The sequence below is a fragment of the Monodelphis domestica genome, chromosome 6, assembly GCF_027887165.1.
Source record: "Monodelphis domestica isolate mMonDom1 chromosome 6, mMonDom1.pri, whole genome shotgun sequence".
NCBI classification, from domain to species: domain Eukaryota; kingdom Metazoa; phylum Chordata; class Mammalia; order Didelphimorphia; family Didelphidae; genus Monodelphis; species Monodelphis domestica.
The window spans coordinates 293,414,059-293,432,000 of NC_077232.1; the positions used below are offsets into that span (position 1 = coordinate 293,414,059).

Genomic DNA, 17,942 nt, shown 5'->3' on the forward strand with positions numbered 1-17,942 from the left:
GTGGGAGAAAAGGATTTTCAGCTAAAAGACTTCCAGGAACTGAGTTACTCATTTAGCCATGTGTGTTCTCTAAAATTGAGGTTACTTTCCTTTTGATTCTGTATGTACTTCTGGGGAAGTGTACCCTCAGGTTATGGAGAAGTTTTGTAGTGATTGTGTTTTTTCCCCTTGTCTGTACCAGCTTGGTGTATATATATATATATATATTTTTTTTTTCCAAAAACTAAGTTAGGTTGGGTAATTGAGATGAACTCATTGGTCGTGACTTATAGGCACATGGTGAGGGCTTATTAGCTTATTAGAAAGCACTTCTTCCCCTTGGGCCCCTTAGAACTCTGAAGAAAAAAGTGACATCTACCTTCTGGAGCCCAGGCTCCCTTTTCCTTAGGCTCAGGGAGGCCACTTTGGCCAAGATCTTTAACTACTGCCTGGCTCAGCCTGAGCTGAGTTTCAGACACAGCTGCTATGAACCCAGATCCACCATATGAACCAATCAAGAAACAGGTAAAAGACTTTTTAAACTATTATCACATGTGAAGGACTCTGCTGTACAGATCTGAGCCATGATTGAGAACTGGTGGGTAATGTAGTAATATAGGGAATAGATGGTGATATTTACAATAGGAGATTGGTTTGGATACTTTGCTGTATATAAAGTATCCTATTTCCCTTTAGTGAAGGGAAGGCAAAGCGATCTCCCTCCAGAAATTATTTATAATTCACAAATATTTATTCAAACATTCAATTTCAGTCCTTATACTCTCTCTCTCTCTCTCTCTCTCTCTCTCTCTCTCTCTCTCTCTCTCTCTCTCTCTCTCTCTCTCTCTCTCTCTCTCTCTCTCTCTCTCTCTCCTTTCCTTAATCCATTCATTTATATTAATTAAAAATCACCATAATTCCCAGCTGACTTGGGTATTTTATTATTTGGGAATTTTCCCTGGTGACCAAATTATTTAGATTTAAGTCAAACTATTAAAATTATCTTTACAATTAGGATGCTTTGCAAATCTGTTGTTGTCCATTTATAGTTCTGAAAGTGAACATGAAGATCAGTATCGTGACATAGCAAATTGCTTTAAAAGTATTCTTTTTTTTTTAAATCCTTACTTTCCATCTTGGAATCAATACTGTGTATTGGTTCCAAGGCATAAGAGTGGTAAGGGCTAAGCAATGGGGGTTAAATGACTTGCCCAGGGTCACACATCTGGGAAATGTCTAAGGCCAGATTTGAACCTAGGACCTCCTATCTCTAGGCCTGGCTCTCAATCCACTGAGCCACCCAGGTGCCCCCTAAAAGTATTCTTGATGAGCTTTGATTTTAGGACTTTATTAAGTCTCTTATCAGTTATCTACACCCTTCTCCTTGGAATTTGTATGCTTACTATATCATTCCTGGAAAAGAATAAGGTATTTGTAAGTAACTCCTTTTCCAATTGGATAAATTTGACCCTTGGATTCAAGCTTGAAGCATTTTAATTTATCTTTCGTTCATATATGTAAAGAATTGTACATTTAATTGTTTCTAACAATATTCTTATAGAATTGAAGAATGATGACATGAGGTGAGTCAGTGAGCTAATGTGTTTTTCTATGGAACTACATGGCTTGATGCTACCCAGACACATCAAGTGATTCATATGATGTTTTGGTTTGATTTTCTCTTGCTTGGTTCTATTTAGAAGAAAGGCTAATGGTGTCAAGGCTATAAACAGAATCCTGATAGACTTAGTCTATCTTACCTGAGCTAGAGTGATTGGCACTGGAGTGAAGAGAAGAAAATTTATAGATGTTATGAAAATAGAAATAATATTTGTCCATTGTTTAAGAATATAGAGGAAGGGTAAACATGGCTGCAATCTAGATGTGAATCGCTTCCTCTCCCCCGGCACTGAATGAAATAGACTACCTCAAAAGAGCATAAAAATCATCCTTGGAAAAATGGAGGGACTCTCCAGAAGGCCACAGCAATGAAGGTATGTGGGTTTTGAACATTTCCACACTAAAAGGAGAAAAAGTGTGCACAAAAACATGAACTGAGCTTCCCTCTCCCACCTCCCCCACGGAACCAGAGTAGGAGCCAGCATGCTCACTGGAGACAGTGACTGAGTGAGGAATGTCTCTGTCTAGGGGGGGCACACTAGGGTCCTTGGGATCTAACAAGGACTTCCAGGGAACTACCCCTCAGGGCTGTTTCACTGGAGAATCCTGTGCACTGGAGAACACGCAAACTGCAGGGGTACTTGCAAACTGCGAACACTGTGGATACCCTAGAGACTGTAGAAACTACCTGAGGCCAAAGCTCTATTCCTTGCTGTAGGGAGGGGGGGCACTCCAGGTCCTTGGAAAATGCCAGCGGCTACCAGGGAACTACCCCTCAGAGCAGTATTACAGGAGACTCCTGCGCACAGGAGAGAAGAGACCACAGAGCATGGGGGCCAGCCGGTGCACTAACAAACTGTGGAATTGGGGAAAAAACAGCCTGAGGCAAAAAACATTGCCACTTAAATCCACAGAAAACCCACCCATAATACCCAGACCTCTGACCAAAGAGGAAAGGGAAAACCACCAAAGGGAGGGCTAATAGTGCCCAAGATCAACCCTCCAAGAAGAAAGGGAAAAAAGTGACTATTGAAAACTTTTACGGAGGGAACACCCTGGCTACAGTGGAAAAAGAGGATGAAATTCAAACAAAATCAAAACATGCCCCCCAAAATGGAAATTATCCAAAAGCTCTGGAAGAACTCAAAATGGAGCTTATCCAAAAGATGGAAACCTTCTAGCAAGAAAAATGGGGAAAAATTTCAGAAAGAGGTCAACAGCCTGACAGACAAAAACTCAAAATTAGAGAGAGAGCTGGAAGCCTCAAACAGAAGGGCAGACCAAATGGAAAAGCAAAATCAGTTCTTAAAGATCAGAATTAAGCAACTGGAAGACAATGATCTTACAAATCAGCAAGAATTAATAAAGGAAACCCAAAAAATTAATGCATTAGATGAAAATATAAAATATCTCACTGACAAGGGGACGGACCAGGAAAACAGAGGAAGGAGAGACAACTTGAGAATCATTGGTCTACCTGAAAAATCAGAGATAAACAAAAATCTCGATGCCATACTACAAGAAATCATCGAAGAAAATTGCCCTGATGTTCTCAAGCAAGGGGGCAAAGTAGAAATAGAAAGGGTTCATAGAACACCCTCTATACCAAATCCCCAAAAGACAACCCCCAGGAATGTAATAGCCAAATTTAAGAGCTTCCAAGCTAAGGAGAAAATCTTTCAAGAAGCCAAGAAGAGAAACTTCAGATACAGAGGAGCCCCCATAAGGATCACACAAGACCTAGTAGCGAACATGCTAGGAGGCCACAAAGCCCGGAACACGATATTCAGAAAGGCAAGAGAACTGGGTCTTCAACAAAGAATCAGCTACTCATCTAAAATGACTATATATTTCCTGGGGGAAAGTATGGGTATTCAACAAAATAGAAGATTTCCAAGTATTTGCAAAGAAAAGAGCAGAACTCAGTGGAAAGTTTGACATCCAAACACAAAGAGCAAGAAAACATGAAAAGGTAAATATGAAAGAAAGGGAAAAGGAGAAAAGTATTTTTTCTTTTATTCAAACTCTCTCTATAAGGGCTACAATTAGAGCAAACATATATACTAACACATGGGGGAAATGTTATATGTAACTTTCAAAAATGGTATGCATTAATACAGTAATCAGAAGAATCACTCATAGGGAAAGATCGGGGCATTAACATGATTTGGAGGGAAAAAACAAAAAGAAAGAAAAAAGGAGGGGGCTAAATGATGGTACTAAGATATACTTGAAGAAATAGAAATAAATTAAATAGACTAATCTTTGTCACACAAAGATAAACATGGGAAGGGGAGGGGAAGAATTCTCATATAAGAAGGAGAGGAAAAGGGTGCTAATTGTTATTACTTAAACCTTCCTCTCAGTGAAATCAACTCAGAGAGGGAAGAACATCTAGATCCATTGGGATCGTGAATTTTATCTTATCCAAAAGGGTAAGGGAGAAGGGAAAACTAAGGGGGCTGGGGGGAAGGGAGTACAAAAAGGGAGGGAAGGAGAGGGGAGAAGGGAAGGGAACTAAAAGGGAGGGGCCAGAAAGGGAAGCATAACAAGGGAGGGGTCTAGGGGGACTGATTTAAAGTAAGCCACTGGTTTAAAAGGTTATAGCAAAAGATGAAAGGTCAGAATTAGGGGAGGATATCAAAATGCTGGGGAATTCACAAATGACAATCATAACACTGAGCGTGAATGGGATGAACTCATTCAAAAAACGTAGACAAATAGCAGAATGGATTAGAACCAAAACCCCACCATATGTTGTCTTCAAGAAACACACATGAGGTGGGTAGATACTCACAAGATCAGAATCAAAGGTTGGAGTAAGACATATTGGGCCTCAACTGACAGAAAGAAGGCAGGAGTAGCAATCATGATATCTGACAAAGCCAAAGCAAAAATAGACCTGATCAAAAGGGATAGGGAAGGTAAATACATCCTGATAAAAGGGAGTATAGAAAATGAGGAAATATCACTAATCAACATGTATGCACCAAATGGTATAGCATCCAAATTTCTAATGGAGAAACTAGGAGAATTGAAGGAGGAAATAGTTAAAAACCTATACTAGTGGGAGACCAGAACCAACCACTATCAAATTTAGACAAATCAAATAAAAAAATAAAAACGAGGTAAAAGAGGTGAGTGAAATCCTAGAAAAATTGGAGTAAATAAACTTTTGGAGAAAAATAAATAGGGACAAAAAGGAATACACCTTCTTTTTAGCAGCACATGGCACATTCACAAAGATTAACCATACACTAGGTCATAAAAACATGGCATTCAGATGCAGAAAAGCAGAAATAATTAACGCAACCTTTTCAGATCATAAGGCAATAAAAATAATGATCAGTAAGGGTACATGGAGAGCAAAATCAAAAAGCAATTGGAAATTAAATAATATGGTGCTCCAAAATTGGTTAGAAAACAAATCATAGAAACAATAATTTCATTGAAGAAAATGAAAACGATGAGACATCCTTTCAAACCTTATGTGATGCAGCCAAAGTAGTACTCAGAGGAAAATTCATATCCTTGAGTGTATATATTAACAAATTAGGGAAGCCAGAGATCAATGAATTGGACATGCAAATCAAAAAACTTGAAAGCGAACAAATTAAAATCCCCCAGAAGGAAACCAAATTAAAACCCTAAAAATTAAGGGAGAAATTAATAAAATTGAAAGTGAAAGAACTATTGAACTAATAAATAAGACAAGAGACTGGTACTTTGAAAAAACAAACAAAATAGACAAAGTAATGGTCAATCTAATTAAAAACACGACAGAAGAAAATCAAATTAACAGTATCAAAGATGAAAAGGGGGATCTTACCTCCAATGAAGAAAAAATTAAAGCAATCATTAAAAACTTCTTTGCCTAATTATATGGCAATAAATATGCCAATTTAGGTGATATGGACAAATACTTACAAAAATACAAATTGCCTAGACTAACAGAAGAAGAAATAGAATTCTTAAATAATCCAATATCAGAAAAAGAAATCCAAGAGGTCATCAAAGAACTCCTTAAGAAAAAATTCCAGGGTCTGATGGATTCACAGGTGAATTCTATCAAACATTCAAAGAACAGCTAATCTCAATACTATACAAACTATTTGACAAAATAAGCAAAGAAGAGTTCTACCAAACTCCTTTTATGACACAAACATGTACTAATTCCAAAGCCAGGCAGGCCAAAAACAGAGAAAGAAAACTATAAACCAATCTCCCTAATGATCATAGATACAAAAATCTTAAACAGGATACTAGCAAAAAGACTCCAGCAAGTCATCACAAGGTTTATTCACTATGATCCAGTAGGATTTATACCAAGAATGCAGGGCTATTTCAATATTAGGAAAACTATTCACATAATTGACCACATCAACAAGAAAACCAACAAAAATCATATGATTATCTCAATAGACACAGAAAAAGCCTTTGATAAAATACAACCAACATTCCTGTTAAAAACACTAGAAAGCACAGGAATAAACAGGTCTTTCCTAAAAATAATAAATAGTATATATCTAAAACCATCAACTAATATCATCTGCAATGGGGATAAACTAAATCCATTCCCTTTAAGAACAGGAGTGAAACAAGGATGCCCATTATCACCTCTATTATTTAACATTGTGCTAGAAACACTAGCAGTAGCAATTAGAGAAGAAAAAGAAATTAAAGCATTAAAATAGGCAAGGAGGAGACCAAGTTATCACTCTTTGCAGATGATATGATGGCCTACTTAAAGAATCATAGAGAATCAACCAAAATCTAGTCAAAATAATCAATAACTTTAGCAAAGTTGCAGGATACAAAATAAACCCACATAAGTCATCAGCATTTCTGTATTTCACAACATAGATCAGCGGCAAGAATTAGAAAGAGAAATCCCATTCAAAATCACCTTAGACAAAATAAAATACTTAGGAATCTATCTCCCAAGAGAAACACAGGAACTACATTAACACAACTATAAAACACTCTCCACACAACTAAAACTAGACTTGGGCAATTGGAAAAACATTAACTGCTCATGGGTAGGATGAGCCAATATAATAAAAATGAACATCCTACCTAAACTTATCTATGTATTTAGTGTGCTATACCTATTGAACTTCCAAAAAAATTTTTTTACTGAATTAGAAAAAAACATAAAGAAGTTCATTTGGAAGAACAAAGGATCAAGGATATACGAGGAAATAATAATAAAAAATAAAAAGGATGGTGGCCTTGCAGTCACAGATCTCAAACTATATTATAAAGCAGTGGTCATCAAAATAATTTGGTACTGGCTAAGAGACAGAAAGGAGGGTCAGTGGAATAGACTTAGGGCAAGGGACCTCGGCAAGACAGTCCATGACAAACACAAAGACCGCAGCTTTTGGGGCAAAAATCCACTATTTGACAAAAACTGCCAGAAAACTGGAAGACAGTGTGGGAGAGATTAGATTTGGATCAACACCTTACACCCCACACCAAGATAAACTCAGAATGGGTGAATGACTTGAACAAAAAGAAGGAAACTATAAGTAAACTAGGTGAACACAGAATAGTATACATGTCAGACCCATGGGAAGGGAAAGACTTTAAAACCAAGTAAAACATAAAAAGAGTCGCAAAATGTAAAATGAACAATTTTGATTAGATCAAATTAAAAAGTTTTTGTACAAACAAAACCAATGTAACCACAATTAGAAGGGAAGCAATTGGGAAACAATCTTAATAACAAAACCTCTGACAGAGGTCTAATTACTCAAATTTATAAAGAGCTAAATCAATTGTACAAAATATTAAGCCATTCTCCAATTGATAAATGGGCAAGGGAGATGAACAGGCAGTTTTCAGCCAAAGAAATCAAAAATATTAATAAGCTCATGAAAAAGTACTCTAAATCTCTTATAATCAGAGAGATGCAAATCAAAACAACTCTGAGGTATCACCTCACACCTAGCAGATTGGCTAACCTGACAGCAAAGGAAAGTAATGAATGTTGGAAAGGATGAGGCAAAGTTGGGACATCAATCACTTGCTGGTGGAGTTGTGAATTGATCCAACCTTTCTTGAGGGCAATTTGGAACTAGGACAATAAAAGATTGCCTGCCCTTTGATACAGCCATAGCACTGCTAGGTTTGTACCCCAAAGAGATAATAAGGAAAAGATATGTACAAGAATATTCATAGCTGCACTCTTTTTTTATGGCAAAAAATTGGAAAATGAGAGGATGCCCTTCAATTGGAGAATGGTTGAACAAATTGTGGTACATGTTGGTGATGGAATACTATTGTGCTAAAAGGAATAATAAAGTAGAGGGGTTCCATGGAGACTGGAACAACCTCCAGGAAGTGATGCAGAGTGAAAGGATCAGAGCCAGGAGAACATTGTACACAGAGACTGATACACTGTGGTATAATCAAATGTAATGGACTTCTCCATTAGTGGCAATGTAATGTCTCTGAACAATCCTTTGGGATCAAGGAGAAAATAAAAACACTACCCTCAAGCAGAGGACAAATAGGAGGAGTAAAAACACTGAGGAAAGGCAACAGCTTGACTACAGAGATGGAGGGGATATGATTGAGGAGAGACTCTAAATAAACACCTTAATTAAAATACCAACAACATGGAAAAGAGTTCGGACTGAGGACACATGAGATACCCAGAGGAATCACTCATCAACATTTGGAGGGGTTTTGGGGGGTGGGGGAGAAAAAGAAAATGATCTTTGTTTCTAATGAATAATGTTTGAAAATGACCAAATAAAATAATGTTTTTTTAAAAAGAATATGGGGGAGCCTGAGAGTTAGGAGTCAAGGATTATGTGAAGATTTTTAATCTTGGTGAGTAGAATGCAATAGGGAAGTTTGAAAGAGGAGTGGGTTTTGTTTAAGGGATAAAAAATCAAAATGGCTATCTAAAAGATGTTGCTAATTCTCTATTTTGGTACATTTTTGTAATTTTGCTGTCTTTATTATTATTTTATGTGGAAATTATCACGGGAATAGTTGAAGAGACAGGTTGATTTTGTTTGGGAAGACAGAAGTGAGCTCCCTAGAAGGGCTGAGAAACACATGACTGACTGAACCCTGGGAGCCAGTGAAGGAATTATAGAAGTGCCATAGTCAATTACCATCTCTGGAACCTTCTCCATGATATGATTGCCTAATATACAGTTGCAATTTTCAAGAACAAAAAGGGCAATGTCAGGAGACAGTAAAATTGAATCCCATTTTCTTAAGATTTCCCTTTTCACTTTCACTGATTTATTTTAGAAGCCTGAGAAGAGCTCATATATTGAGATTGTTGATCTCCTAAGCTTCCTACAAGATACTCAAGGCTTCCTTTATCATCTCACAAAATATGGATTAAAAACAGCTACCAGACTTCCGGGTAATCATGACTGCAATCTAGACGCCACACGCTTCCTCTCCCTGGCACCGAATGAAATAGACTACATCAAAGGAGCATAAAAATAACCTTTGGCGGAACAGAACTCCCCAGTACCCCACAGAGGCAAAGGTACGTGGGGTTTGAACATTTCTACACTATAATAAGAAGGAGGCAAAGCTTGTACAGAAACGTGAACTGAGCCGCCCTTCCCCCCCCCAACTCCCCCACCAAACCAGAGCGAGCTACCGGAGAGCTCACTGGGACACCGAGTGAGTGGGGAACATCTCTGTCTGGGGGGGGGCACTCCAGGGTCCTTGGGATCTGGGGACTGCCAGGAAACAATGTCTCAGAGCATTTTCATGGGAGAACCCGGCGCTGAGCACAGGCTGTAGAGCTTTACTCGGGGAGGTTGAGCTGAGCATCTGGGGAGAGCTAAACACCAGGGCAGTTTGGATGTGATCAGGGGCCCAGCTCTCTAAGAAACTTTGGAGGCTGGGAAGAACTAGTCTGAGGCAACCTAAATTCACAGAAAACCCGTCCATATCACCCAGACCCCAGACCAAAAAGGAAAGGGGAATAAAACCACCAAAGGGATGGCTCACATGGCCTAAAATCAAGCCTTCAAGAAGAAAGGGAAAAAGGTGACTATTGAAAACTTTTATGGTGGAAGTACTCAAGGAAAAGAAGAGAATGAGGAGGAAATAAAAAAAAATCAGAACATGCCTCCCAAAATGGAAACTATCAACAAGCTCTGGAAGATCTTAAACTGGAACTTATCCAAAAGATGGAAACCTGGAAAGAAAAATGGGAGAAAGAGATCAGCAGTCTGACAGATAAGACTGCTCAATTGGAAAAAGAGCTGGAAGTATCCAATAGAAGGACAGACAAAGCTGAAAAGCAAAACCAGTCCCTAATGACCAGAATTAAACAACTCGAAGAAAGTGAGATCATAAAACAGCAAGAATCAATAAAGCAAACCCAAAAAATTAATGAATTAGAAGAAAACATAAAATATCTCACTGAGAAGGTCACAGATTTGGAAAACAGAGGCAGAAGAGACAACCTCTGAATTATCGGTCTCCCAGAAAAACCAGAGATAAACAATAAACTCGATATTATTCTACAGGAGATTATAAAAGAAAATTGCCTGCACATTCTGGAGTGAGGGGGCAAAATAGAAATAGAAAGGGTTCATAGAACACCCTCTATACTAAATCCCCAAAAGACAACCCCTAGGAATGTAATTGCCAAATTCAAGAGCTTCCAAGAAAAGGAGAAAATCCTACAAGAAGCCAAGAAGAGGAGCTTCAGATATAAGGGGGCTCAAATAAGGATCACACATGACCTAGCAGCTAACACACTAAGAGACTGCAAAGCATGGAACATGATAATTAGAAAGGCAAGAGAGCTGGGTCTCCAACCAAGAATCAACTACCCAGCAAAACTGATTATATACTTCCAGGGGAAAGTATGGGTATTCAACAAAATAGAAGATTTCCAAGCATTTGCTAAGAAAAGACCAGAACTTAGTGGAAAATTTGATATCCAAGCACAGAAAGCAAGAGAAACATGAAAAGGTAAATATGAAAGAAAGGGAAAAGGAGATAAATCTTATTGTTTTCTTTAAGTGAAACTCTCTTCTATAAGGACTACATTTACATCAAATTATATATATTAATATGTGGGGAAAATGTTTTGTGTAACTCTCAAAAATTGTATGCATCATAAGAGTAATTAGAAGAAACATGCATAGGGAAAGATTGGGGCATTAAGAGGATTTGGGGAAAGTGGGGGAAAAGAAAGGAAAAGGGAGAGTGGGAACCATCGATAACACTAAGATTTACTTCAAGAAATAGGGGGGACTTAATAGAATAATCTTTCCCATATACAGATACACATGGGAAGGGGAGGGGAAGAACTCTCATATGAGAAGGAGAGGAAGAGAGTGTGAAGTGGAATTACTTAAACCTTACTCTCAGTGAAATCAAATCTGAGAGGGAAGAACATCTAGATCCAGTGGGATCCTGAATTCTATCTTATCCATTAGGGCAAGAAAGAAAGGAAAATTAAGGAGGGGGAAGAGGGAGGGAATATAAAAAGGGAGGGAAGGAGAGGGGGGAGGGGAAGGGAGCATAAAAAGGGAAAGGCTAGAAAGGGAAGCATCTCAAGGGAGGGGACTAGGAGGACTGACCTAAAGTAAATCACTGGTTCAAAAAAAGATAGCTAAAGAAGAAAGGTCAGAACTAGGGGAAGATATCAAAATGCCAGCGAATCCACAAATGACAATCATAACTTTGAACGTGCATGGGATGAACTCACCCATAAAACATAGACAAATAGCAGATTGGATTAGAACTCCAAACCCTACCATTTGTTGTCTTCAAGAAACACATATGAGGCGGGTTGACAATCACAAGGTTAGAATTAAAGGTTGGAGTAAGACATATTGGGCCTCAACTGATAGAAAGAAGGCAGGCGTTGCAATCATGATATCTGACAAAGCCAAAGCAAAAATAGACCTGATCAAAAGGGATAGGGAAGGTAAATATATTCTGCTAAAAGGGAGTATAGACAATGAGGAAATATCACTAATCAACATGTATGCACCAAATGGTATAGCATCCAAATTTTTAATAGAGAAACTAGGAGAATTGAAGAAGGAAATAGACAGTAAAAGCATATTAGTGGGAGACTTGAACCAACCACTATCAAATTTAGATAAATCAAACCAAAAAATAAACAAGAAAGAGGTAAAAGAGGTGAATGAAATCTTAGAAAAATTAGAGTTAATAGACATATGGAGAAAAATAAATAGGGACAAAAAAGAATACACCTTCTTTTCAGCACCACATGGCACATTCACAAAAATAGATCATACACTAGGTCACAGAAACATGGCACTCAAATGCAGAAAAGCAGAAATAATAAATGCAGCCTTTTCAGATCACAAGGCAATAAAAATATTGATCAGTAAGAGTACATGGAGAGCAAAATAAAAAAAATTAATTGGAAATTAAATAATATGATACTCCAAAATCGGTTAGTTAGAGAAGAAATCATAGAAACAATTAACAATTTCGTTGAAGAAAATGATAATGGCGAGACATCCTTTCAAACCTTATGGAATGCAGCCAAGGCAGTACTTAGAGGAAAATTCATATCCCTGAATGCATATATTAGCAAATTAGGGAGGACAGAGATCAAGGAATTGGAAATGCAAATCAAAAAACTTGAGAACGAACAAACTAAAAACCCCCAGAAGAAAACCAAACTAGAGATCCTAAAAATTAAGGGAGAAATTAATAAAATCGAAAGTGACAGAACTATTGAGCTAATAAACAAGACTAGAAGCTGGTACTTTGAAAAAACAGACAAAATAGACAAAGTACTGGTCAATCTAATTAAAAAAAAGAAAAGAAGAAAGGCAAATTAACAGCATCAAGGATGGAAAGGGGAATCTCACCTCCAATGAAGAAGAAATTAAGGAAATCATTAAAAACTACTTTGCCCAACTGTATGGCAATAAATATACCAACCTAGGTGATATGGACAAATACTTACAAAAATACAAATTGCCTAGACTAACAGAAGAAGAAATAGATTTCTTAAATAATCCCATATCAGAAAAAGAAATCCAACAGGCCATCAAAGAACTTCCTAAGAAAAAATCCCCAGGGCCTGACGCATTCACTAGTGAATCCTATCAAACATTCAAAGAACAGCTAATCCCAATACTATACAAACTATTTGACATAACAAGCAAAGAGGGAGTTCTACCAAACTCCTTTTATGACACAAACATGGTACTAATTCCAAAGCCAGGCAGGCCAAAAACAGAAAGACAATTATAGACCAATCTCCCTAATGAATATAGATGCAAAAATCTTAAACAGGATACTAGCAAAAAGACTCCAGCAAGTGATCAGAAGGGTCATCCACCATGATCAAGTAGGATTTATACCAGGGATGCAGGGCTGGTTCAATATTAGGAAAACTATCCACATAATTGACCACATCAACAAGCAAACCAACAAGAACCACATGATTATCTCAATAGATGCAGAAAAAACCTTTGATAAAATACAACACCCATTCCTACTAAAAACACTACAAAACATAGGAATAGAAGGGTCATTCCTAAAAATAATAAACAGTATATATCTAAAACCATCAACTAATATCATCTGCAATGGGGATAAACTAAATCCATTCCCTTTAAGAACAGGACTGAAACAAGGATGCCCATTATCACCTCTATTATTTAACATTGTGCTAGAAACACTAGCAGTAGCAATTAGAGAAGAAAAAGAAATTGAAGGCATTAAAATAGGCAAGGAGGAGACCAAATTATCGCTCTTTGCAGATGACATGATGTTCTACTTAAAGAATCCTAGAGATTCAACCAAAAAGCTAATCGCAATAATCAACAACTTTAGCAAAGTTGCAGGATACAAAATAAACCCACATAAGTCAGCGGCATTTCTATATAATTCCAACACAGCTCAGCAGCAAGAACTAGAAAGAGAAATCCCATTCAAAATTACCTGAAACAAAATAAAATACTTAGGAATCTATCTCTCGAGACAAACACAGGAACTGTATGAACACAACTACAAAACACTTTCCACACAACTAAAACTAGACTTGAACAAATGGAAGAACATTAACTGCTCATGGGTAGGACGAGCCAATATAATAAAAATGACCATCCTACCCAAGCCCATCTATCTATTTAGTGCCATACCCATGGAACTTCCAAAAAAATGTTTTACTGATTTAGAAAAAACCATAACAAAGTTCATTTGGAAGAACAAAAGATCAAGGATATCCAGGGAAATAATGAAAAAAAAATACAAAGGAAGGTGGCCTTGCAGTCACAGATCTCAGGCTATATTATAAAGCAGCAGTCATCAAAACAAGTTGGTCCTGGCTAAGAGACAGAAAGGATTATCAGTGGAATAGACTGGGGGCAAGCGACCTCAGCAAGACAGTATATGACAAACCCAAAGATTCCAGCTTTTGGGACAAAAATCCACTATTTCATAAAAACTGCTGGGAAAACTGGAAGACAGTGTGGGAAAGATTAGGTTTAGATCAACACCTCACACCCTACACCAAGATAAATTCAAAATGGGTGATTGGCTTGAACATAAAGAAGGAAACTATAAGAAAATTAGGTGAACACAGAATAGTATACATGTCAGACCTTTGGGAAGGGAAATACTTCAAAACCAAGCAAGAATTAGAAAGAGTTACAAAATGCAAAATAAATAATCTGGATTACATCAAATTAAAAAGTTTTTGTACAAACAAAACCAATGTAACCAAAATCAGAAGGGTAGCAACAAATTGAGGGTGAGGTGTTCAGAAAAAATAAAATGAACATAAATGTGAGAAGGTTTTTTTTTTTTTTTGCACACAAAAATTAGCACAAAATTGGTGGGTGTAACATGGATGAAGATCCAGGAATGGAATCTGAGGAGTCATTAGACAAGTAGAAATTAAAACTAGAATAAAGCAGTATCATAAAAATCTAGAGAAAAGTGGCTATTACAGAGTTCAATGGATAGAAAGGTAGGCCTGGAGATGGGTAATCCTGGGTTCAAGTTTGGTTTCACTATGTCCTATCTCTGCAACCCTGGGCAAATCACTTAACCCCCATTGCCTAGCCCTTACTGCTCTTCTTCCTTTGAACCAATACTTAGTATTGGTTCTAAGGGATTAAAAAAAACTTAGAAGAATGTATCAAGGAGAAGAATGTGATTTAAAGTGTAAAAGACTGCAGAGAGTTCAAGAAGGATTGAAAAAAAAAGACCATTAGATATGGCAATTACATGATAAATGGAAACTTAGGAGATGATTCTTCCAGTTGGATGATGAGGTAAAAACCAGCCTAGAGAGGGTTTAGAAAAAAGTGAGGAGTAGTGGAATTAATGCTTATAAATGGTTTTCTTAAAGAATTTAACTTTAAAAAGTAGAGGAGTGATAAAAGGCATCAGTAGGATGGCGAAACATAGGAATGTTTGTAAATAGCAGAGAGGTCAATAGATAAGAAGAGAATAAGAAAGTAGGATAATAGAAGGAGTAATCAGATGCAGAAAAAAAGAAAAGATGGAATCAATGGCACATACAGAGTTGTTTATCTGAAAGCAGAAATTCCACCTATTTATGACAATAGGAGTGAAGAAAGAAAGTGAGGGAAGATGTATGAGTGATATGAAATCAGAGGAAGGAAGAAAAAAGATCTCAGTCAATTATCTTGATTTTTAAAAAAAATATGAAGTACTGGGTAAACTCCATCCAAGATGGTGGAAGAAGAGATAGTGGGGTAGTGAACTAATTAGTGAAGTAAAAAAGGATTGTCTTCCTGAAATGAAGGTCTAGTTAAGGTCATATAGTATAATTTTAAGTGCATCCAATCAGCAGTTTTGTTATTTTTCTCTCAACTCCAATCAGCAATATATAAATAGGAATGAAGGAGGCAGAAGGGGTGAAAAACCAAGGCTGGGGTTTGGCAGCATAAGAGAGATGATAGGGCTTCAGGCAAGTGACTTGGGAGAAGTGTAGAGCTGAACTACTTCACCAATAATAGAAATGTATATTAAAAAGAACTTGCAGAGGTTTGATAAAAGGTTGAGGGAAAAAAGGAAAATAGAAAGCATTGAAAGTACCAGGAAGAGCAGGAACATAGGGTTAGTGGAGCTTTGACTCCATCTAGCCATTCTGTAAAACATTTTGGAACTACTCAAAGCAATAACGATTATATCTGACATGTATATATAACTGAGATATTCATACATACACACATACACGTGTAAACATAACACAGAACATTGATGAGGGGGACTGAATTGGATTGGTGTTGTTAATATGATTATTTCTTGAGATGAATGAAAAGACTGTAAAGCTTTTGTCCCTTTTCCCAGTGCTTGTAGCACTGTATTGTATTTTAAAACTCTGTCTGCTTCTTGATTTTTGGTTCCTATGCATTGTGGCTCATCATTAAAGAGAAGTGGAAGAGATTAGCGGTACAAAATACAGAAGCAAACAAACATAGCAATGCATTGTTTGACAAACCAGACACCGAATACTGGCTTAATACTCACTTTTCCACAAAAGATCTGCTGGGAAAACTGGAAAGTAGTGATGTGTTTAGACCACTACTTCACATCATATACCAAGATAAGATTTAAATGGATAGGTGACAGGGACCAAACAGAACACATCATAAACACATTAGAGGAGTAAGGAAGAAAATCCTTTTGGCAACTATCAGTAGAAACGGAGAATTATAGAAGATGAACAGAACAAAATTTTAAGAAGTTTTTTTTTTTTCACAAACAAAATAATACAGGGAAGTTTCTCCAATAAGAATACCATATTAACAGATGTAAAAAACTGATTCAAATATAAAAGAAAAGTTATTGTCCAATAGATAAGTGATTGAGAGATGCGAACTGGTAGTTTTCAAAGGAAGAAATCTAAGATATTGTCAACATATGAATAAGCGCTCTAATCACTAACAATTAGAGATGTAAACTAAAACAACTCTGGGTTTCCACCTGTGTAATAACGGCACTTTCTCACTATATTTGATGATAGTTTAGTGGAGTCAAAAGGGAGCTCCTAGAGAAGAAACTGAATGTGGAGGAGATCGGACCCAAGATTAATTGGCTCCTACTCTCCTTTCACCTCTCCTGAGCGAGGCTGCTGAGAGGTGCTGAAGAGGCATTAAGGAACTCCCTGATGTGAAAGGGTGATGGAGAGTTGAAGGGATCTCTCTCCTATCAGATAAACTCGGGGATAATCCCAGATTCCCTGGCACGGAGAAGATCCGGAGACAAGCTCCTCCCCCCCCTTCCCCTCGTCTCCCCCCCGCCCCCCACGACCTTGCCTCAGTGTGGGAGGGTTTTGATTGATCCTGTTAAATTTGGTTTCTGATGTCTCTTCAAGGTTCCCAAACCAAATCACATGATAGAAAATCTGACTGCGAATCAAAGGTTTAATGACTTGAGTAAAAGCTAGGTAGGGGAAATGGAAAGAGGGACTCGGTGTCTTTAATTCATTTCCTAGCCACGGTCTCTCTTCCAAGTAGCTATATGAAACCCACGGCTTGGGTTTCACCGTCCCGAATCCAACTAAAGTTTCCCAATCTATCTATTACATATTTAACCTAGGAAATGGCAGAACAGGTGCAAGAGGGCTGCAGGGGGTGGAGCCTGGCTCTTCTTGACAGTGATTCCACGACTTCCTCTCTTGGAGGGGTCTGATCCTCTTTTGTGATGTTCTTTGAGGTATCAGACTGGTGATATCGTTAGATAGAAGAAACTTTGAACGCTGGACAGATAAATCTCCTTATGGCTCTTGGTGAGGTCCTCAGCAAGGGAAATCACGTCCTGCTAGGCTGAGGTCTCAGCTCCAAAAGCCAAGAATTCCATAGGGATCTCTCCCAGGTGTCTCCTCTTCTCCCAGGATGCCTTACTTTCCAAACCACGTAGTTGTCACTCAAGCTCCTCTTGCAAAATTCTATCTCTCCCTCTTGCACCCTTCCTTACACCTGGCATCCATCAGATTGGCAAAAATAACAAAACCAGAAAAGAATGAATGCTAGGTGGGGATGGGAACACAATGCTGAGGGGAAACAGGTATACGAATGCACCAATGGTGGAGTTGTGAATTGGTCTAGCCATCTTGGAAAGCAATTTAGAATGATGTCTCCAAAGTCATTAAACTATATGAACTACTACAGTGATACACTACATACAGTGATTCCATTATTAGATATTTACCCCCAAAGACATGAAAGGAGGTGGAAAAGAACTTATATGTGTGAAAGTATTTGTAAAACTTTTTTGTGGTGGTAAAAATACAATCCAGAAACTCAGTGATAGCTATCAACTGGGAAATGGCTGAAAAATTATGGTATAGAAACTTGATAGCATGATATTGTGCT

At 37.6% G+C, this 17,942-nt stretch overlaps 1 protein-coding gene across 1 annotated transcript in view; it reads right to left on the minus strand.

The window, feature by feature from the left end:
- Positions 1 to 17,942, minus strand: part of SGCZ (sarcoglycan zeta) — a 613,518-nt gene that overhangs the window by 178,616 nt on the left and 416,960 nt on the right. The window lies entirely within an intron of this gene.